The following is a 24241-nucleotide window of genomic DNA, read 5'->3' as shown; positions in this document are numbered from 1 at the left end:
TGGGGTACAAAGAAATGATGTGATTTAAAATTCATGCCCTCCTTTTGCCCTCAGAAAGAGAAACAAAAAACTGTCAAAAGCCACTCATTTATTTGACACGTGCCTTTATCCAAGTCCTGCATCCCTGCTCTGTACAGAGCTCCCTCCCTCTCTAGTGGCAGACACAGACACCAGTGCTTAGAACCCGCTTGGCGAAGATCAGAAACTTTTTTCGTAAAATTATTTTTGGCCAGCAGCTCACACAGAGATTCAGAGTTACACTTACCATTTTTTCTGAAGACAGAGGCCATGAGTTTCACAGAGCAACACTGTCACTTGGTGTTCTCCTGCATGAGCTGTCTGATAATCATTCTTGTAAGCATCCCAAAACATTAGGCTGACTGCAGTTACAGTGAAATATATTTATTAGATAGAGCAAGCCAAGATTAAATGGTCTATTTGTGCATGTAATAGTTATACACATGATGCCCAGGCATTAATCCTAAATTTTTGCCTAAAATTAAAAGAAATATTATCTAGGTAAAATGAGCACTGACATTTCTTGGATCTTATCCTGGTGGTTAATCTTGAGGTTTTATAATCTTTCAATTTTCTAATCAAGATGGCTCAAGGCTGAACAGTTCTGACTGTTGTTAAATTTGCAATCTTTTACATAAAAATAAGGGTTTCATGCTTTGTTTTCTAGAGTAAAACTATCCACTTCAGCCAACCCTGAAGTGGCTATAGTCAGATTCAAGAGATGACTGGTCTACTGAAAGCCATGAACTGAGAGATTCTAATTTCACAAGATAATATTTAGACAGGAAAAGACTTGTACTAAGTCATCTGTGATGCCATTTTAGTAAATATCTTGAGGAAATCTGAGCCTATTCATGCTTTCCTTAAGTGAATAACTGCCTGATAATCAGTGCAGCCTAAAAAAGGGAAGGCAATGGTTAATGAGGACTTCCAGCAGGAGTCTAACCAGCCCCCCCTGGCTTCCCCAGATGAGTGCCTGATGATGCCCTGGTTAACCATCAGCTCCAGCAGGAGATGCCTGGGCTCAAGCTGCACCTGCACTTCCACCATAAATTAGTGTTTAAGCCTCTCAACCTGACCCAACTGGGTGTCATTCTTGATCTCCAGCCCACACTCCCTCAACTCTGCCATGGGAGCACTGCAGCTGTATGCAGTTCTTTGAATAAAGATGCCAGCATGGCACAAAGGTTGGGTTTCTTGTTTTACTTGTCTTATTCTTGAAATACAATACTTCAGTAACTTAGCTGCTGCAACAACAATATTTGTCTAAGAATAGTTTTTAGAAGGCTTGAAGGATGCTGCTGTGAACTGTTCAAGTGTGATATTGAAACAGTGAATTTAAGGAAAACTTGCTTCAATTTCTTTTTTAGCAAGAACATACCCTATACACACACAAATGGGCTTTCAAAATTTCTCTCTGAAACAGAGGAAAAACAAATAAACCAAAATAAAGAGTATTAGGGCAATCATAATTCTCCTCTTCATCTCTGGCTGCAGTTCTGTATCCAAGTACTACTTTTAAAGTCAATCTCACATTTCAGGGACTTCAGGCAAGCCTTATTATTTCCTTAATTCCTATACCATTTCTAGGCTCTTTTTTTCCCTCCTCCAAGCAACTCAAATATTGGCCACAACTGCTCATTGCATTTTAGTTCCCAGAGATGAGGCTGTGATGTTGCAAAACTCAAACTGCCCAGAAGTTTAATCATAAAACTATACACTTTTCTTCCAAAAAGGAAAAAAACATACTAGGAAGGAGGCTTTATTTCAAAGATTCAATAAACTTAAAGAATGGGCAGAATATTTATCTAATGTTTTCAGGGTACCAAATGTAATTTGACTGCAAGGATCTAGGCCTAGGACAAATTTGGCCCATTTTATATAATACAGAACTGAGGGGGAAGAAGATAAGGTACTGAAGCAGCTGAACCATACACACCAGAAACTAGCAAATATTTCCTTCCCCCTCTCTTGCATTTGCTGTCATCTACTGAAATTTGCAGACTTTTTTGTCGACCTCAAGACCTTCACAGTTGAATTTCACAAGTGATTTGTTCCTCAGGGTAGAGAAGCACGGTGCAACATCAGATACATATTGGAATATGTCAGCTCCACAGGTGTTAACTAGATCGGGATTTGGTCCACAGTTCAGCAGCTCTTGTGACAATTCACACATCAAGATCAACTGAGAGGTTCCCCAGGAGGTCCCACGCAGCCACAGCCCACACTCTTATGTGCTACAGGCAGCTTTTAATCACATCTCATTACATTTGTTTGCAGTCTTAAGGCTCAGACCTCAGAAAGCAAGCGGGAGGTTTTTACTTTCAGTCTCATACAAAGACCATAAGGAATAAAATGTTGGCACAGACAGCCAAAGCCTCACGAATTCTGAATTTGAGAATGGGCATTCAATCCAGCCTGCAGAAAATCTAGACCAGCATCAATGTAGAAGAGATAAGAGTTAACTCACCAAAGATCAAACCCAACTTTCATTTACGCCTATGCAACATTGATTTCTGTTAACTACATGTGTGTAACCGGGGGCAACATTTGATCTGAAGCCTAGTACCTTGATGCCCAGCTATTGTAAAACAGAAGCAAAAAGGTAACTACAAACATTTGACTGATGTTGCCTGCAAGCAGGGCACTGCAGACAGCTCTACCAGCAATTCATATTGACAAAATTAAGATGGAGCATGGCAAACCTCACTAGTAGAAGTAATTGCACAAATATTTGGAGTGTTCTTAAAAAAAAAAAAAAAAAAAAAGACTATGACACTGGGGAAAAGCAACACAAAGCCACAGACCAAGAAATAAGCTACTACATGCAAATACATGCAAGCTTCTCCCAAGTTAATTCTCCTCTTAATGGATTATTGATTGGTATGCTCAATGTTTAGAAATGTGAAACAGTGTGGGGGTGAGAAAGAAGGGATGATAGAGCAGTGACTTTTGTTTAAATGATACATACTTTCCACATATGATCAGCCAAAAATAGCATAATAAAGAGGGCAGTGCAGTACATTTAACATTTTGCCTTGCATTTTATTAGCAAGTCTGTCAGAGATGACCTGGGAGTGTTAGCCACACATTTTTGTGCCCTTCTACAGGAAGAAGCCATAGCATTTTTCATAACCTCTTATCACACAATATCCTCAGTGTTTCTGGTATTTCTCTACTCTGAGTAGGATGGATTGCAAAGTGTCTGTGGCAGTAGAGAGGCTTTTCAGATGTAATCTATTGAGCTGTTTGCACAACTGGGGAGAAACCCACTTATCTGGGGGGAAAGCAGGGCAGTCCACTGTCATGAGGAACATCTGGCAGCTTTGTTGTATCTACTCCTACCCCAATAGAGGATGAGAATAGAGGATGAGAAAGAAACAAGATGCATCTTTGAAGTAGATACTTATATGATCCAGTTTTTAAATAAAACCCTTAAAACATAACCAGTACCTCATAATCAAGCAGCCACTTACTCCAACCTTCCAGAAATTTCTCCCTACTCCAGTGGCTACCAGCAAAATTTTAGGAAAAGTGTTTCTTCTATTATTTTCCTTCTTTTATTCATGGAGTCTCCAGAGATATCCTTTATAGCCTCAAACTAGTTCTTTAAAAAAGTCACCCAAGAAGAGGGCAAAAGTAAAAAAGCCTCAACCAGAAGAACCAACTTCCACTGCCATCAGTTCCTGGCCCTCATAATCCAAGCAAAAACTTCATGCCAAATAGCTCTACTGAGCCACCCCATATTAAGGATGCACTTAAGAATACAGGCACTGCCAAGGAGCCATTTCATTGTGTACAGGTCAATAGAGCTGAAATAGTTTATATATTTCACATCCACGTATATTTTTGTGCTCTACTGGTTGTATTAGAATATAAGAAACTTCATACAGAATTAGCAGCTTCTCTGCCACTGCTCTTCCAAACTTTAGGAAGAGTTAATGAATAAGCTTAAAAAGATATTGCTTAACTTCATTCTACAGCATTTCATATAGTTTCAAAACTATTTTCCAGACATTTATATACCCAACAACATTTTGTAATATGAAGTGTTCCAATTTGGCATTGTTCCACCCTTGGCAGGCTAGAGACAATAAAAAAATCAAGAGAAAGTGAAAAATGAAGTTTCTGAAGTATACAATATGTTAGGAATCATTTAATGAATTCAGGTGCTCAACAAGCTACAAATCAACCAAACTTTGCAATACATATAGATTTCAAAGCACAGGTAATCACAGCTGCATCCACTTTAAAGTTCCTCCGTGTTGTGTGATTACTGCAATGAACTTCCTGAACACTTTCACCTCTCCTTTTGATCTGGGGTTCACCTGTGGCTGGAAAAACTCACTGCATTTAAATTTTTCTCCCTCTAATTAAGGGAGAGAGCATGTTTAAGCCTCAGACTGAGAAAATAAACCTTTCTCTGAGTAGCTGTAGAATGCTGCAATCTGCAAATCCACCAGCATTGCTTTTGCAGACCAAAAACAAAATCCTACAACAAGGTCTGACAAAGCAGATCTTAGAGCAGAATTATCCGATTTAAATATTAATTACTCATCAGCATGGACTTTAAGAAGTGTCTGAAGCAAAAGGCCTTAAATCACACTTTAAACCCAGGATTTCTGAAGTCTGCACTGTCATGAAGATCTTGGTTTTGGGATGGAGGTTTTTGGGTTTGTCTGGGGGGCTTTAAAATAAACAACAGGAGTTGAGATTGATAATGAGTTTCTCTCCAAGATTCAAAAATATGAAGAGACAGAGTCCAGCTCAACAAATTAGCCTCTTCTGATTTTGAGTCCTACTACCAAACATGGTTATTGCCACAGATACTGTGAAGAATCCTTCAAGCTGACAGGGAGTTATCTTTCAACTATGCTGACAGTCCAAGAAACACTCCTGCCACAGCATACTTAACAGCTTTTAGTTAACAGCAATGTTGCAGAGGAATTTTATCAGTGGCAGATTTTCTTGCAAACTGCTGCACTGAACGAGTTCCATTGCACACCTTGAGATAGAATCTGCTTCCCAATCAAACTGTGTACAACCTGTACTTATGGAGAGCTCTGAAATTGGAGACCAACCCAAGAAAAAACAAACCTGAACAGAAATCCCAGCACTTAACATTACACATCACGTAGCATATTGTAATGGATGGCAGGGAATTAAACAAAAACACAAATCACAGAACGCTACAAAAGGAACATTGAGTTCATTTTAAAATAAGTCTTTGTCTATAATTCAGCAGACTGTTTCACAGAATCAGTATTATTATTGCAAGCCAGTACTATACTTTACCTGAAATTTAAGACCACCAAAAAAACCTGTTTTTCTGATGTTAATACCAATTATGGCCAAAATCCAAGCTGTGAATATCTGAAAACCCAAACCTAAGCATCATAGATTAAAAAGAAAAAAAAGGGAAACCAGCACATAAAAATTAGACAAAACGGTCCCATGTTCCACATACCCTAATCCACAACATAAAATTATTTATGGAAGAGTGTGACTAGGAATTCAGTTACTGTCATTTATCAGATGCTCAGGACAGCACAGAGGTAACTGGCCGCATAACAACAGCACTGGGAAGGCTTCTGGGCACTGAGGCACCAGGTCTGGTTTCACCGTACCAGGTACTCGATGCATATTCACACCCTGGGACACACTGGTGATTTGCAAAAACCTGACAGAAAGGCGTTCCCATAAGAGACTTCTAATCTATTTCCTTTTAATATCTTTATAGCTGAGGAGGAGTTCTTTGTACTTCTGGTAACAAAGGAAACACAGAAGTGACAGAAGCATGTCAAAGCTGTTTATGTTTCATACAGCCTCACACTTGGATTTGCTGTTGGCAGTTTACTTCTTGGGAAGAGCATATTAAGCCTCCATGCAGGAGGTCCACCTTCCTACAGGTAACTTTATGGAAGAGTTAACTGCACAGAGGGATGTTGAAATCATTCTCCACACTGGGTAAGCCAACATAAAACAAGAGAAATTATTTTTAAAATATGACAAAGGGTTAATGCAGTAATTCAGTTACCTGCAGGTATATTAAACATTACCTAATTTGTATGTTTATGGGCTTTAGGATACAGGTTTCACACTGTCTTCTGCTGAGAGGTGAGTACATTAAGAAAGTGATTAGATACACAAATGACAGAAGCTAATGATACTATGTCATATTTAAGATTACTGAATCGGCAAACTGTGCAAAATAGAAGATCTGGAATGAAAAACAAAAAAGCAGAAGGAACAAGTAAGTCACTAAACCATGCTGAGATTTTTAGCTAGCTAGAAGTCTCAACTGCACCACAAAGAATTAGTGATCTTAAGATGATGCAGACTTCAGTATTGCACTATAAAGTTGAGGCTCTGCAAACAGAGCAGCTTTGGGATCAGGCCCTCACCTGTGTGAGCTCCCTGGGTCCATAGCCTGCAGCAGCAAATCCAACTGATCGATGGACTTTAGTGGACAAGTCATTACAAGAACTCAAGTTCAAGAACTCAGTCCTCAACCTAAAGAAGGGATGATGAAAACCTCAAGAAAAATACTGAAGAGAGACCAAAACTTCAAAGCGCAACAGAAAACTCTAAATGAGTTTTAAGATAAAAAATATATTGCACAATAGGGGTATGATGCAAGTTACAAGGGTTAAAACAGGTGGGACAGCCGGGAATTCCTCTCTCCATTTACAGATCATGGGGTACTTTTCCCACCCTAATGCTGTGTGTGAGTTTCCACCATAGCACACAATGGCAAGAAGGGAAGGAAAAAATTAATTCTTTTGGCCCTTTTTTTTTTTTTTTTCCTGCGCTTCACAAGAACTGGGTCCATCAGGTATCGGAACTAAATTAAAAGGTCAGGAAAACAAGTAGGCATGGACAAGACTGAATTGCAGATGAGCACGGAGAAGGAGAGACACAGCACTGGGATAAGCGCCAACAACTGCAAACACTCACGGTCCTGGTCCTGGTGGCTGCCAGCGCAGCCCAAAGCTGAGTGGCTCCCAGGGACACCACGGATCGCTACCTGGCAGAGGAGGACGCGTGGGAGCAGAGCAACATCGCCGGAGAGACTACCACAGCAAACCTGGGCATAATGAATTCTGCTTGCAAACAGGCACTAAAAGTGATAGCACCAGACACAGCGCTCAGTAAACCCCAAAATCACATCTAATTCCTAGATCTGTGCCTTCCTCTCCTTTCATTGAGAAGATTTCCAGTCAACATACACCTATATACTTTTTATTATTGTTTGAAGAAGATCAGCAACGCCGCCAGCATGCTAATCTAGAAACCAAGACAAAACAGAGCTGGTTACTTTCTTCCCTCAAGATTTCTGCTTCATAAAAAAAACAAATGAACAAGGGTTTGTTCCTGCACACCACCACTTTTTGTTTCATTTCAGCAAGACTTTGACAAAATCTAATTCACTCTGCCATGTATTTAATATATTGGGTATCTGAAGTATGACCATCACTCAATAGAAACGTAATTAAAAAGTGACAAAACTAGATCCCCCCTCCCCAGCATGCAGATGAAAACCAGTAACCCTGCCTCTATTTGTAACCATGACAACTATAGAATATTTTATTTCCGTAATATAATTCACACTGAACATTTGCTCATAGGTTTTGTTGTTAAGGGAAAGGTTGACACACTGTGCACACATTTCATAAGCTACTGGAGACAACAAATGCAGGAAAGTAGGCAGTTTGAGACCAAGAGCCCAGCTCGTATTTCAGAGTTCATTTAACACCCTTCATTGTATGCAAAATGAACATGAACAGAAATTCATCCAAATTAAGTGTTACAGGCCATTATTTGCAAGACAAGTACTTGGTATATGACAGGATGTTTTTCCACTTTTAAATAAATCACAGTGATACCTTCATTTTTTCAAAGAGTTAGTTATTCAAACACCAAATGTAAATTTTCAACTAAAATACCTTAGGCATTATTAGGAAATATCAACATGGATGTTATGAGGAAAAAAACAGCTATGCAAAACAAGGCAATGAAAAGCACAGTTTACATATGCAGGCTAAGTCTCATTCTGGTTGGGTCACTAAATTATTTGCATAGCTCCAATATTTCATCCGAAACTGAAGACAACTTCTAGAAATACACACAATAAGAACAGGTTATAAGAATAAACAAACAAAAAGCCACAATCCTGAACATTACTCAGAGAAAATTAAACAACCTCCCGAGCATAACTAAAGTTTGACGCAGATAAATGTCAGAGTAAAATATTGCTGTACTTGATTTTTCTCTACATGGGAAAAAAAAAAGCTATTAGCAGTTTAAGCCAGAATACAACAATAATAGACACTCTGTTGCTTTGGTTTGGAGGCAAACAATAATAAAAAAATAATAAAGCTTATGGAACACTACCCATTTTCTCACACAGATCCTATCTTTCAAGGAGGATTTAAAGTTTCAGCAGATTGCTAATTATAAGAAACAATAATACTATTATCTGCAGTCACCTTAAAGCTACAGTAGTTTGGGTTTTTGAAAGTACCTCAAAAGAAGAGCCTGATTAACGTGTTTAAATCGGTGCAAGAGATTCACACGTGCCTACACACACACACTGCTCAGTTGTTTTCAAGACTACCAGGAAAAAGAAAGTTTCTTCATTTATCGGAAATATGCTCTATATAATCTTCCATTTAAACAAGTAATAAGCCTGCAGCAAACATGCATGGCTTTTTCCTCCATTGCTGTTGGAAAAGTGATTAAATCCCCCTTAATCTAGTTACCAGAACGCTGTATTTTTTCTATGCAGTTTTCATATACAGTAGCAAAAGATAAGCAGCCAACTACATGACCAGGGCTCCATCATTTTTGGTTGTGGTGGGGAGATAAATCTGTCTCCAGCGTTCAAGGGATATTTTCAGTTTAATAAATGAGACCAGAGGAGGAAAAAAAAATAATCCTGGAGACGATGAGCACACACTGTTTATGAAGTGCACGACAAACACCACCATCCATCTCCAGAAGTCCCTTCCTCCAGACCTTCCTCCACCCTCCAGGGAGGCACAGAGACGTGAACCCAAAATCCCGGGGATCACAGACCTGCATCCTCACACGACAAGGACAGCTCGCCACGTCCACTCAATGTCAAAACAGAAAGTAGCTTTTCCCTCCCAGCCTAAGCCAGACCTTCCGAAAACCGGCACCCAAGGGATGCACCTCTGTGCTCCGAGCGGCACCAGGCAGCACTCGGGTTCGGAGATAAGTTACAGGAAAACAACCCTCAGGAAAAAAAAAAAAAAAAAAAAAAAAAAAAAAAAAAAAAAAAAAAAAAGAGAGAAAAGGGAAAAAAAAAAAAAAAAGAAAGAAAGCATCAATGGAAAAGCACAGCAGCAGCCAAACAAACCTCACACCGGCGAGGACATGTCATCGGCATGGGAATCGTACGAAATGTTTTAATGTGTACATACACACAGATATATATATATATATATATATTTAGGCAATATTGTGCTGAAAAGTTCCTCGTATGCATCACGCATGGGGATGTGGAGAAGCAAGAAGGGGGAACGGGAATGCATGCCAGGCGCAGGGAGAGGACGGGGCTGGCCGAGGCGTTTGGGAAGCAGGCAGGGAGGGAAGCAGGCTGCCTGCGGGGTGCGCGCCGATCCGCGCCAGGCAGTTCCGCGGCGGCTCCGGGAGCGGGCCCGGGGATGGGATGGAGGATCCACCGGGACAGCCGCCCCCGGAGGGATGGGGGTCTGCGGGGACACCGCCGCCCCCGGGACTGGGGGTGGGCTGAGGGGGGAGGAATTGCGCGGCCGCCGCCGCTCCCCGAGCGAGTGCCTGAAGTTGTGGGTGCGCGGCGGGGGTGGAGACCCCCACGCCAAGATGAAAAAACCCTGGAAAAAAACCGAAACCATCACAGCAACATTCTGAGGGCCCGCTGGCCCCCGCACGGCACCCCCCCAGGCAGCGGGAGGCACGCAGGAAGTTTTTAATGCGGGCAGCGAGCGCAGGCGCAGGGCAGCCCCAGCCCCGCGATGCCCGGCGCGGCGGGCGGGCGGCGGCGGGGGCTCGGCGGGCGCAGGGCACCGCCGCGCCGCTTACCTCCCTCCGCGGGGGCGCAGGCGGCCGCGTCCTCAGGCGGCGGGAGGATGCGCGGCGGCGGGAGGCGGCAGCTTTTGCATCGCAGCCTCCGCCGCTAACGCAGAGCCCCACGCGGCTGCGGGCACCGGGAGCCGCGCTGGAGGCCGGGCAGGGAGGCGCAGCGCGGCGGCGGCGGCTGCTGCGGAGCCGCGACCATGCTCCCGTCTGGCCGCCTTCCCCTCACCTACTGCCCGCTTTAGCCAGGGAGGGAGGTGGCCTGGGCGCCGGGGCGAGGGGCGGGCCGGGCCAATCACCGCGGCGGCGGGAGGCGGTGGAGCCCGGCCCGGCCCGCCCCGTCCGCCGCGCCGCCCCCGCGGGAGGGAGCGAGGCAGGGAGGGACGACGGAGGGAGCCCCAGCCCCGCCGCCGCCCCGTGGGGCCGCCCCGCCGCGCTCCCGCCGCGCTCCCCGGCCCGGGCGCAGGTGCGGGCGGCGCCGGAGCCCCGAGCGCTGCCCTCGGCCCGCGGCGGGGACGTGAGGGGGACGGCGCGTTCCAAAGGTCACCGCGCTCCCGCTGCCTGCGGGAAAGTAGCGGGTACTTGGAAAGAAATATTGCCCCGCTTTATGAAATCACCGCTCCCCGAGGTCCTCTTCCTGGGCCTCTCCAAGTCCACAGGAGTGTTGAAATACGTTGATACCGTTCTTACCCAACAACGCGATTTTTTTTTTTTTTTTTTTTTTTTTTTTTTTTTAATATCCATCGCGTTTGGAGTCACCAGAGATTTTCCGCGTGGAAATCTGCATCTGTCTCTCTCTTCTGTATAATCTTGTAACTGCGTGTGCTGCTTTGTAGGGATCTCTCTGATGTGCACACAAGCTGCATATGCTGTAGTTTTATACATAGAACACTTTGTCTTTTATATTTCCTGTAAGCATAAAAATAAGCTTAATCAAATTCTTTTCTCCTTACTTTGCTGGTTAAAAAAAATGCATCTATGCTCTAACGTGTTAGAAGTAAGGCAGTTGTACCAAATGCCAGCAAAGGGAAAGGGGGGAAGCACACAACGCAGAGAAATAGGCAATCTATGTTTTTATTGGAAAAGGGACACATGCTGCCCAATGCCTGGAGGAAGCAGGGTGCAGCACTAACAGGGCAATTTCATTTTCTCTCTTCCCAGCCTCGTAAACAAATGAAAATTATTGCAGTGGACTAAAACAGTTCTAAACCCAGCCATCATCATTAATATTAGAATGCTTTTAGCTGAATATGGACTCACGCTGGTACAGGCAGACTTCATACATTTTAGTCTTTCACAAATCATGAACTAACATTGAAACCTCCAGTCCTGTACATCACAGTGGAGTGTGAGGGTCGGAAGTTCAGAACAGTTTAAATCTGAATTATTTAGCACTTGCACACACGACACACTCTTCTGATTTCCACACTGTTTCCCCCCCCTCAGTTTTCTCCCTTCCAAACAGGAGAGCCCTGCCCAGTGCTATTTGCCCTGGTGGAGCATTATTTGCCCAGCATATATGGTTGGCCCAGAATCTGACAAAGCCGATGAGAAGAAGTCTCAATGGGACTGTTGACCTCACAAGTAGCGTGTCAGTCTCCTGGTGGCATTTGAATGTTCTCGCAGCGAATGCTTTGAGACAGGAGAGAGCATAAAGCAGAGATTCTTTGGAATCCTTAATTAGACACAGTGATTTTGGAGTACTGGCTTCTGCTGCTATCCTCCAGTGCCTAGTACTTTGTTTTGTGACCTTGAGGTTAAGGATACCAACCAGCCCTGTTTATTTTTAATAAAATCTTACAGTTTTATGAGACAGTTCTAGGTTTTATTTATTTTTAGCATAAGTGCTTCCATCTTATCTGCCTCACAGTTTTATAGTAAGGATTTAGCTAATATTTGGACAGCACTTTTAAGCTATGAAGCTCTATATGTCTATAGTACTGACCATTTTCTGCATTTTCATTTTAGGAAGGTACTTCCATACTCTCACTTCCAGAAGATAGAGCTCAAATCTTGACTTTAGTTTTCCCATCAAATTTTGTCAAATACCTGATTTACAAATGCTGACACAGGGTCAGATTCTGCATTCAGTTACAGGTAATGAATTTCAGAGAATTTCTTGATCCTCGGTGACTTTGCTCTAAATCTAAACCAGTTCAACTCAGAATTAGCATCACAATTTCATATTCATGAAGAATAAGCATTTGATTACACTGAATATACCATTATACTTTAATTTTCTTGCTCCAATTTTATTTTAGCAACTTCAGTAATTTAAGAAGAAACTGCTTCTTTTTTTTTTTTTTTTCAATTTCTTTTTTTCTCTGCTCTGATTCTGAGAAAAAAGCTGGCAGGTTTTGTAGAGAAGGTCAGGGGTCTGAAAAGTTATTTGGGGGCATCCTGCTCCTGATGAAGTGAAGCAGTCTGCAAGTTTTTTAAAAATTAAGATGAATACCTGGATCTGGAGAAATTCCCCATGCTTTGCATGCTATTCCTGGCACTGCTGCTCTTATCCTTTCTCAGCACTTGGGAAATCCTGTCCCTACTCTTATGTAGTAGTTTGAGTTTTAAGGGAAGCAAACCTTTGTCCACATAATAACGCTGAAAATAAGGATCCTTTCAATGCTAATGAAACAAAATACCTATTTCCAGAAACACAGATATTCTGGGTAGAGGGGTTTATTTGGATGGGGCTGTGTTTTTTTTTAAATAGAATCTGTTACAGGGTTGTGCTTGACAGGCTGAGGATTATTTGAAAGAATCCCAATTTTGGATTAGGGAGCTGATAGCCTGCAAGACTTTGGTGGCTGGTAAAGCTTGCTCCTCTGAAAGAAGAGATTTCCTCTTTTAGCAATAGATCATTATGTTACAAGGCGTGTATTAGAATGAGAATAATACAACTTCCCCTGTCTTTGCTGATCATATCAAAGCTAATGGCATCTTGAATTGTCAGAGCATCAAGTCCATCTTCTGATAAAATATTGGAAGACACACAGATCTATTCATCTTATTGGAGATTTCATTTTAGTCTGAAAAATATTTGATGGCAATGCCATTAGATTAGCTGTGGGTATGTATCACAGGGACCAGCATAATAGTTGAGTACTAGGATTTTGCAAAGGGGTTCCTATAAATATTTCCTACATTGTGGTAAAACTTATCCCCTAGGTTTGTACATGCTTAAGGGAGTGAAATTATTATTTATTTTAAGGGATTCAAAATATAATTCTTAGATTGCTACCAATTTTTTTTTTTTTTTTATGCAGGTTAAGCCATTTCAAAGGTAATGAAATTTCATCTCCAGAAATGTTGCCTGAGATTTTTTTTAAGGCATAGTGAAAGAGGAGTATCTGCTACCCAGACCTTAACTGGAAGGTTTCACTTCTGCTTTCAGCTAATGAAGATCTCCTCAATTACAGATTTACAACATAGATTCTAATGTCAATGCATCAATTTTCTACTGTCTGAAAATGTTAATAGATCTGTAAAATATCTAGAAAATACAGCAGTAGATATTTTGTATATTCACAGGGTTTAGGGGTTCTGAAAAAGTCTGTGGAGATTTGAAAGATATCTTAGGGTTTTTTTCAATCATCTATTTTTATTTATTTGAAGTATAAAGACTGTTTGCTTCTGCTTTAGCATTCATATATACATATCTTTTACAATTATCCTTAGCATTTAACAGAAAGATAATGCCCAAAGGAAGCAGGAAACGACATTTAAAGTAATTTTTATCTGTGCAGCTTGAGTTAATTGCCGAAATATGAATTTAAGATGGATCAAAACTACTAACCTGTGGAATTTATTGAAAAACAGAGTTGACTTCAATGGGCACACCATGTTAAATGAAATACCTCCTTCTCTGAGCAAATCTTTTATCTTTGGCTGAGCAATCAAAGCTGCTCTCAGGGGTGGGAAGGCAGAGGTGGCAGGTACAATGTCCTGTCACCACGAGCTGCTTAGAAAAGAATTCTGTCCTTCATACATCCCAAACCATGCCCACCTCCATGTCATTTACAGGGTAGTCATCAACGCAGGCAACTATTGTGAAAAGAATCAACCTTCAGACAAGAAGAGGAGTGTCAGATCATCACTGTTTGGTAACCTACTCAGGGAAATTATTGTACCAAGAGATGAGGAAGATATATGATCATCCCCCTAAGAGCTGACCATATTCCTGTATTTTTTTTGACAAGGGGATTATATTCTAACTCCTCAACTTTACATATCCCTGATTTCCTCAGGCATTTAGCTCTTTAACCTGACCACAAACTGTTTGCAGACACACACACGTCTCTGCAGGCAGAGGTTATGAAGTCATTTGCTTGGAATTGGTGAAATAAAGATTTGTGTGATTTTAGGTGTATGAGCCAAAACGTCCTTGTCCCTGACTTGTCAACGGAATGAGAAGAGTCTGATCCTCTAAGAGCAAGCAGTATATTGAGTTGATTTCTCTTAGCCATGACAGAACCATTTGCTAAAACTTCCCCCAGAAGACAGAAGTGGGTTCTGCTGGAGTTGTGATTGTGATTTCTGATGGGCAGTAATAAAAAAGTAGGATCTATTTCACTATACTGGCAGAGTCTAGAGCACTGTCTTGAATTATTTGAAAATCTCTAATCGTTAGGGATAGCAGAGAAGTCAGGTTTTTGTTGGACTTCTTGAAAGTTTATGAAGGTTCTGTTTAACAACTTTATTTCCAGTCACCTCTAGTCCCACTCAGTCACATGGAAAGGCATTTTCATTGCCATTGAAGTCATTGCATCAGCTGCTTGAGTTTTATCAGAGTAACTCCACTACACTAGTTTATGAGGGAGGATGTGGGAGGAATTGGACTTTCAAGGTGATTTTAGAGGGAGTTGTGTTGTTTGATTTGTTTGTCTAAAACAGTAACAATATGTTTCCACCTATTCCTCATAATTATACAGGGAGAACTAAAATATGTGCCATTTTGAACTGAATGTCTGTATTAAATTGGTTTGACTTCTATTTTTCTACCATCTGTGGCATAACTAGAACAGAGAGTGAGAACAAAAAAATATAAATGACTCAGTCACATTTCCTTTAGGAGAGGCATCATGCCCCCCATTCTTGTCAATTCCAACTCAGAATATTCTGTGATTCTGGTAATTTTAATTTTAAATAATTCATTGCAGCTCTGAATGAAGCAGTGGTATGACACCCTGGGCACAGAGAAGAGATATTGCTGTCCTGTCATTTAATAGAGGGACCAAAATATATGCTATAATATTTTGGTTCAGTATATACACATAATTTTTCTGTATATTTAGATGGCTTCCCAAACAATCTCACCAAAATGCTGAGATGTAATTCAGCTTAATTAAATACTGAATTTTCCCTGTAAATGTTAAGCACCTCGTAAACCTGACTGTGGAAAGAGCCAGAAGCAGGTTCACAGAGAGGAAAATGAGACAAGTAGGTGCTGCTGAAGCCTCTCAGAAGGCTTAGTGGCCACCTGCATTAGTTGCCACTGATGATATAGGGAATCATATCCAGGCTCTGGAGTGAGATGGAGACAGTGCTACTCTCCACAGCCTTTGTTTTCCTACTAGGCAGAATGACCAGAGAAGGCCCCTTCAGACCCATAGAAAACTTGATAGGAGAAGGTTGAGGATACCTTGGCCTTTCCTGGGGATAGAGCTGAGGTACAGCCAGGCATGCCAGCATACCTTGGAGCCTGGAGGCACTAATGATCTCACTTACCGATAGACACCTATTTTAGAAGGCCTGATTTACCCCAAATATATACATATGGGTTAGGTGTTTGAGGCAGATTGTCCCTTCAGTACCTTACAGACATTAGGGGAGTTCATCCCCACCCTGGAAGGGGGTGGCATCAATGCTCTGACTATAAAAAGAAATGTTCCTTCTTTAGTGTCTTGTAAAAGTCAGTTTAAAATGACAATGATGCTTCTGTTTTTTATTTGGTTGATGCTTTTCACAGATTCTGAACATTATAAAAAACTCTTTTTTAATGGATTCCTTTAGGAATCAAGTTTTGAGCAAAGGCCAAGTGTTTCTATCACTTATCAAAGAAATTATACAGAATCACGTTTACACATAGCACAGGTTAATGGTGAACAAATGGAAGGATAAGTAATAAAGGGGCAAATTATTATTGCTGAGTGACCTGAAGTGCTTAATCGTAGAATCATAAAACAGTTTGTATTAGAAGGGGTCTTAAGATGATCTAGTTCCAGTTACCCTGCCATGGGCAGGGGGAGCTGGACCAGGCTGTGCAAAGCCCCATCTCTGGCCTTGAATAGTTCCAGAGATGGGACAGCCACAGCTTCTTTGGGCAGCCTGTGCCAGTGCATCACCACCCTCACAGTAAAAGAGGGTTACCCTTCTAATTACCCTTCTAATATCTAATTTAAACTTGCCCTGTTTCAGTTTATGAAGAGGTCAAAATAAAATGAAAAAATTCTGAACATTGGGTTAGTGCAAGGCAGTATAGTAAAGCATAAAGTCAAGAGGCTGTGCAGGGTAGGAGCTCTTTTTGGAAAACAAGAACTATGAAAAAGATTTTGGATTCTTTTTGAATACGCACCTCAAAATGAAATCTCACTGTAATTCTGTTGCTAAAAGGGCAATGCAATCCTGAGATGTAAAAAAGAGTAATATCAAGCAGATAAGAGGATTTGCTGTTGCTCACATGCACAACGTGGTAAGGCTACTGTTAGGAACCGTGTCCAGTTTTGGTGTTTGCAGTTCAAAAGCAATGTGGAAATAGTAAGGGAAGTTCAAAGGAAAGGTATGAAAAAGGATTCAGAAAAGAAGCATGACAACATAAGGCATAAGCAGCTCAACTTATTTAGCTCATCAGGGAAGCAGCTGAGAAGTGACTTGGTCACTGCAGGTAGGTACTGACCCATGGAAAAGATACCCAAGAGTGAGGATCTGCTTTATCTACCTGACAAAGGCATTACAGGACCCAGTGTTTGCCGACTTAAGTCAGACAAATCCACTCTTAAAAGAAGAAATGTTTTCCTACCCTGCAGAGCCCTAAATAATAACACTGTTTGCCCTGTAAAATCTGTCACAGGATGTTTAAGAGGATGTTAAATAAGTATTTTTAAATACTTCCTTTCATATGCCTTGTGGAAAAATCTGTACATCTTTCTGTGCATGTGTGAGTGGGAGCCCTGTCAGGATGCTGGTGGCAGTTCCTTGTCTCTCACTCTGAGAACCTGTTATTCCTCCTATTCCTCAGTCCCTTGTGAGGCTCTGGGCACCAGCACTGCCAGGGTTGCTCTCACCATCCTTGTAACACCTACAGTTTCAAAATAGAATAATTATTGGCAAATAATCACTGTCTCGTTTTTTTGCTTTAGTGAGGTCTTGCAGACTGTCAGGAAGGATTTATTTTTTCTCTTGGATGAAACTGGCCACATATTATCTTGGTTATTTGGGAATTGTTTCATTTTTCTGCATTCAACTGAAGATCAGGGATGCCTTGGATGGCTTTTTACCTCTGTTCTCCACTGGTGCAGACCCACCCTCCTCTCATCATAGGCGCCTCAGTGCTTTATTTTCCTTTTATATTTATATTAAAATTAATCCAGTAGTTAAACTGATTAGGTCTTTTGCCACATGTCAGATATGCAGGGGTCCTGAAGGTGACATGGTGTCTCCAGGGTGTAGGGCGCACTGTTCATACTGGGATCACCTAAATGTTTCTCATTTTGTCCATTTGTGCTTTTGCAGAGGTCTTGACATTGTTGACAGGTTCTTTTTGTTTCATACATAGATGTACTCTCCCAAGGACTAAACTGCTGTGTTTTAGGGGTTTAAAATAGGGAAAAACATATTTGCTTGGAGATATATAGGAAATCAGGCTCTCAGCTCTGTTTTTAAGTGCTGGGAAACTTTCTATAAATGGTTTGTATAGTCAATAAGGATATGATTAACAATGTTGTGATGAACATTCTGCGCAAAATTTTTGCATTCAGAGGCTTTTGTATCCAAAAAGAGTGATGTGATCATCTTTCTGCCTTCTTTCTTTGAACAGTCTATAGAATTTCCCCTGGTAATTCTTGCATGGAGCATAAATCTTACAGATGAGCTAATGAGAACATTTACAAACAAACAAATGCAAACACTCAAATCTTGCTTCTCTTATAGTATTTCCTGGAGACTCTGTTGCATTCCTGTCTCAGTTATTTGGAGTAATAATTAGCCAGGTTGATTTTCATAATGTTCTCTAGGACTAATCACAGCCTCGTGAGCATAGACTAAAATCCTGGCACCGAGTGAGCTGTATGAGGGTTTGGTTATGAATAACCTTATTCAGTTATATCCCTTGTGCATAGCATGGGTTAGCAAGCTGGGGTATGTACACAGCTACACGCATGTAAATAGTGAGAACCGTGCCAGGGAAGTAGAATTCCTCAGTATTTAGGAGAGAAAAACATGAGCAAGAGGATTTTTTTTCCCTGCCTACCCCTTTTGAAACTTTGTTTCACGGTAGCCAGAGGGAGAAAAAAACACATTATATGAGTAAATTGTCTGGAGAATGTAACCAGAGCCCCAGTAAACACTGAGATTGAAAACCCGTGTGAGTGCGTATTCAAGCAAGTATGTGCAAAGATAGTGTTTTCTGTGAGTGCTCTCTTGGACAAAAATTTTGTTTTGTAGCTAAATAACTGGGGAGAAGCTGGGGTTTGGCTGAACTGCCCAACTGTGTTGGGATTTTCACCAAGGCCCCCTGACTTGCCCCTTTCATTTCTCTTCCCCTCTTCTCCAGCATAATGTGTGTGGTTGTGCCCAATACCCTGAAAAACTTCAGATGAAATCTGAGATCCCTGATGACCAACACTGATTTTCAAACGATCAGACTCAGGCTGTGCAATTTTGGAGTGGTAGAGTTGGGATATTTTAAATTCTATTCTGTCAAAGGATGATTAGTACATTAATTTGGGCCATATTAGTACATCTCCCCTGTGTTGATGGGAGGATAGACCCCCTTTCATGTTTAATCTAAAGAGGGATTGATGACTGGCGAGGTTGTCTCACATAGGGACATCTGCCACTGAAATAAATGATGAGCTCAGAGAGTGAAAATGTTTAGGCTGCACTCTCTAAATGTGGATTCCTTCTGTGCCGAAGGCAATGAAAGCCCTTAGGTAGCAGCTCTGTAGATTTTTCTCATTGTGGGCAAAAATAAGGGGTTTTTTATTATTTGTTAGCCCAGGGCTTCTTTCTTGAAGTTGCTACGGGTTGTTGATGCTGATTTCACGTTTCATAAACAGCCAAGTCATGTTCAAGAAGCAGAAAACTGACCTCAGAGATGACATAACCACTGGAGGCAGAGGAAAACGGCAGCATTGCCGCTGAATGACGGTGAAAGAAAAGGGCACCTTTCCTGAGAGTTTGCCAGCAACTTTTACTTGATGTGTGAGTTTAGTACTTCTGTGTTAGAAGAACAGTAAAATACCTTTGAATTAGAACAGACTAGAAAAGTTGCTTAATGTGCTTTTTTCACTCCCTTACTTTTAACCCACCACTGCAAAATTCCTTCTACCTGTAACGAATAATTTAATTTGGAAAGGCAAATAAGAGCTCATTAGCTGATGCACTCACAAAGTAAGTGAGCAGGTTTTATGCCTAGGGACAAACTTTTACAACCATTTTGAAATGGCACAATACAATGCAATGAATCCCATAGCCTGTTCAGTGAAGAAGAGGGAAACACCCTCCTTCTTGTTTTACTTGGATGCAAGTTTTCTGCATCTTGAAACCCTTTGTATTTGAATATTAGGGAAAGGGATACATTCCAGGGGATCGCATTCAGATAAATTAAGCATGAATGCAGCCAACAAGTAGTCATGCCTGTTATGTTTTCCATTAAATTCTCTGTGTATTGTGGCTGGACATACTCACCCTATCTGAGTATTCTCCATCATACTCCTCAAAAAATAGGCAGTAACATTCCTGAAAAGTATTTTACTTTACACCTCATTCTATGTCTGGATATTTTGGGAGATGTTTCCTGCTGTCTCAAAAAGATGGTTTGTTACGGGTGTTATAGAGTGAGTGTTTAATATAAATCTGCCTTTTTACTTCTGTAATAGACATTGGAAGAAGCAGACAATAATAACACATCTAATAGTCATTAGAAAGAAAGAACTTCTTTACTGTGACGGTGGTGAGGCCCTGGTACATGTTGCCCAGAGAAACTGTGGATGTCCCATCCGTGGAAGTGTTAAGGCCAGGTAGAATGGGAATTTGAGCAACCTGGTCTAGTGCAGGGTGTCCCTGCCCATGGCACAGGGAGGTTGGAATGAGATGATCTTTAAGGTCCCTTCCAACCCAAACTATTTTATGATTGTATGGTGATTTTCCACAAAGAATCTGTCTTTTGTCCCAAATATCTTAGTGATTTTTAGAAGTAATCTAAGTGATTTTTGTGAACACCCATCTTAGTTTCTGGCAATGATTGCATGTAGATGTAAACCCCAGGCAGAAAACTCTCAATAGTGACTGGAAATCACAGGTCAGGACTCAGTATTTTACAGCATCAGGTCTGTACATGTTATAGCTAAGAATTTCAGTGCTCAAACAATAGATCTAGAAGGTATCCAGATGCTCAGAAATCATATTAGTGTCTTCTAAAAGTTGCCTTTAAGTTTTGATTCAGTAATGCATAAAGTATTCAAACTACAGTAACTTACTACTCATTAGCAGTGTCTGAAATTGTGTCAGTTTCCACCTTCAGTGGTTGTTTTACTGTTACCCCAGACCCACTTGAGCAATGCAGATTTATGACTTGTGAATCAAATATTAGCATGGAGCACATCAGGCACTTGGTGCAGCTTGGAGCAGGTTTTCTTCCACTTGGGAAGCCAAACAGATATCATGGCAGGCATGACTGTGCTGACAGGTGTCGTCCCTTTGGCTTGAATGGAGAGTTTTGTGTGTGAGCAGGTGTTTGCTGGCTGGAGCCCAAGGAAGAACCTCTGTGAACCCTTTATTTCACATAGTCCTGGGGCTGTAGGCTTGCAGACCCTCACTCAGCATTAAGAAATAACAGCAATAACATCTCATATTCCTGAAAATGGAGCAGGTTTGGCTGCTCTGGCAGGCATCATGATTGGCAGCATTTCCAGGCAGGTGACACCATCACCTCTGCAATTGAGGCCAGCACAGGAAAATCACAGGCACTGGCTTCAAAACAGCCCGAGGGGGCTCTGCTGATGATTTGTACTGGGCAGCCTCTGGATGCAGGACATGCACAGCACTGAGTGTGCTGAATTTGTACTGGGCAGGACATGCACAGCACCGAGTGTGCTGAATGCCAGGAGTTTGTGTGGTTCAGTAAGGGCTGGGATGAATTCCCGAAGGCAAAACATCAGTGCAGAGATGCTGAACACAGAGGCAGTGTTGCTGGCCCAAGAAATCCAACTGGTGCAGTTAGCTGGAGTGAGGGAAGGCATGCCAGTGAGCTTTTCCTGCGTAAGCTCCCTATGTTACATTCTTCTCAAGGCATCCTCCCTTGGCTCCTGCCATTCCAGCTACAGACAGACTTCTGATTTTAGATGGTAACCTAAACCTTAGGAAAGCTTTTGGTGGTTGGACTCTTCTGGGGAAAAAGTAACTTTTCAACCCAGTTGTGGATACCCCATCCTTAGAAATGTTCAAGACCAGATTGGATGGAGCAACTCGGTCTAGTGGAAGGTGCTCCTTTCCCATGATGACCTTTAAGATCCCTTCCAACCCAAACCATTCTGTGATTTTATGACTCTCTAGTCTTTCGACTAGCATTCCTCAAGGACAGTACTGGCTGTCTGGAGGTGCAGGTGAGGTAGTAGGTCTGCACTGCAGGGACATGGGATGCAGACATTTCAGCAAGAGACATCAGGGAGTGAGGGTTTTTCCTAGCTGAGATGCTTGGCAGCTCTAGAAAAATACTAATTCACGGAGCCAACTTGTACTTCTGGGAAAGGACTATCACCACCTCTAAAGACATCTCATTAATTCTTAGTGGCAGAGATGGCCCCTTCAGAGACACTGACATTTTCTTGCAGACCCCTCTAGCACAAATTGTGACTTTTCTAGAGATACTGAAGCATAAGAAACTGAGGCTTAATTCCACCTATATTAGGCTATCAACATTTATTCCAGAAAAAACTAATGAGGAATATCTTAAGGTTTATCCTTACTTTAAGGTCATACCTTCAATGTACTTTTAACTGTGGGGAAAAAAACCACCTTCAGTTTATTTCCCTTTCTCTGAGAAACTCAGCATATGAATAACGTACTTAAATTACTGCGGAAATGCAGCTAGGGACATACTGGAATAACTGCTTTGAATGTGATTTGATTGGAGTTACACAGTGATTCTAGTTTAAAAAGACAACTTTAGCACAGTTGGCGAAGGAAAAAAGATCACCTACTTTGATATTTGTCCTATGTCAAAATCTTATTTCCTTTCACTTCTGTTCCTCTGTGACTTCTTCCCTTGCACCTTGGCATCGCACGATTTCCAAGTAATCCCCACCATTTTCAAAAACTGTTTTAAAATGGGAATGTTCAACTCACTATTGAATTGTGAATTCACAATTTGAGGCTGAATCTGCAGGTCTTAACAGAGATAAAATCCATATTGACTCCGGGTCCTTTGATGGCATATGGCAAATGTCACTTGAGTTATTAACAGCCAAACAATAATGGGCTCTGTTCCGTATTTGAGGAAGCCTTTACCAATGAATTGGAGGAGATTTCTTCCTAATCCCAGATGCCAATTAGTTTATATTCTGATCCACACAGTTTGCTAACCTTTATGATTTTTATACTCTCTAAAATGAGTGCAGAAGGTATTATTCAGCCTATAAATGGCTAATAATTTTTGAAATTTAAGATTAGAAATGTACATTAATATGTTGAATTTAAATCTAATCCTCTGTTCACTCATCAGCATAGACTATTTTGAGGTCTTTGTTACTACACAGAAAAAAATCTTTGTCTCTCTCAGAATTGGCATTTATATTTCCTATTCCTGTGCACCAATGACTGTTTTAAAGAGCAATATCTTGTTAGGCACTAGGGATGAAACCTAATCCTCTTGTCCTGTGAAGCTGGGACTCCTTCATGACAGAAACCCTCAGCCAGAAAAGCACACGTTTGTCACTTGACTTTCAGGAGTAATCCCTTGGTCTTTGGCTACTCATGTGGAGTAAGGCACATGAGTTAGCCTGTCCAAGGCCGGAGTTCCAAAATTAATTGATTCCAGCTTCTGCTTTTCACAGGATGGTGGTGTTGGTAAGAGGTGCTAACGCCATGCTTTCTTCAACATGAAGCAAAGGGAAAAGGAAACATTTTGACATTAGGGTCAGTGAAAAATACTGTTATCTCTTCCTTGTGACATTAATTGTTTATCAAGACTCCAAATAAGGCTCATCAGGGATTTTACCTTTAACACAGCCAGTCGCTTTCTGCCTGGTGTGAGGGCTGCTGTCCTGGGAACTGCATTAGCCGTGGCCTTGAGCTGTTCAGTCATTCACCCAAACCTTTGGGGTTTTTGCCAGCTCCCAGTAGTGTTTTGGTAGTCACTAATAAAAATGTTTTACAAACCAGAATGTTTCAGTGCAGTGTGTTCCAATGGTGCCCATGTGAGGAGGACAGGGCACCCCATGCTTAACTGTGAAATGTGAGACTGATTTGGGCAGACAGTGGATCCTGTAGACATGTATCTGGCCCCTGAGCTCTAAGTGGTCTTCTGAGCAGAGATGGGGGGACAGTGGTTGCAGGGGAGGAACTTCATGTGTGTCTCAAGTGCATGTGTTGCCCTCCCAGCAGCATCCCACACTCCAGCAGGTCAGATTTTTAGCAGAAATTCCCAGCCCCTCTTTTGGGGTACCTTGGAAGGATGCTGTGTTTGCTGGGGCGTGCAAGGGGTTAACCCCAGAGGAAAGGCTTTATCTGCAGAACCCTTTGGTGGATGGGAATCCCTGAGGTGAAGCCATTCTGTGAGAGGGTCAGCAGGAATCCCTTAGGGAAGTTACGTTTGTGCAGTCGATTATAAGTCTCTTATAATTGTATCTGATATACAGAGTATTTTTCCATCATTCTTCTTTGAACCCACCATGTGCACGACCCTGCCATGTGAGGTAGAAATAGA

The 24241-nt window shown here is 41.6% G+C and overlaps 1 protein-coding gene across 4 annotated transcripts in view; it reads right to left on the bottom strand.

Moving 5' to 3' along the window:
- KLHL29 (kelch like family member 29) overlaps positions 1 to 10339 on the bottom strand; it is a 388396-nt gene extending 378057 nt beyond the window's left edge. For 2 of the 4 annotated variants that reach the window (XM_059842959.1, XM_059842957.1), the window contains exon 1: positions 10105 to 10336. The gene's annotated coding sequence lies outside the window, so the exon portion shown is untranslated. Of the gene's footprint in view, positions 1 to 10104 lie in introns of all 4 variants that reach the window. The other 2 variants (XM_059842958.1, XM_059842956.1) reach the window with 2 other exon arrangements.
- Between the last annotated feature and the right edge of the window lie 13902 nt (positions 10340 to 24241).

The sequence above is a fragment of the Haemorhous mexicanus genome, chromosome 3, assembly GCF_027477595.1.
Source record: "Haemorhous mexicanus isolate bHaeMex1 chromosome 3, bHaeMex1.pri, whole genome shotgun sequence".
Taxonomy (NCBI): Eukaryota; Metazoa; Chordata; class Aves; order Passeriformes; family Fringillidae; genus Haemorhous; species Haemorhous mexicanus.
This window is presented reverse-complemented; position numbering and strand designations above follow the sequence as displayed.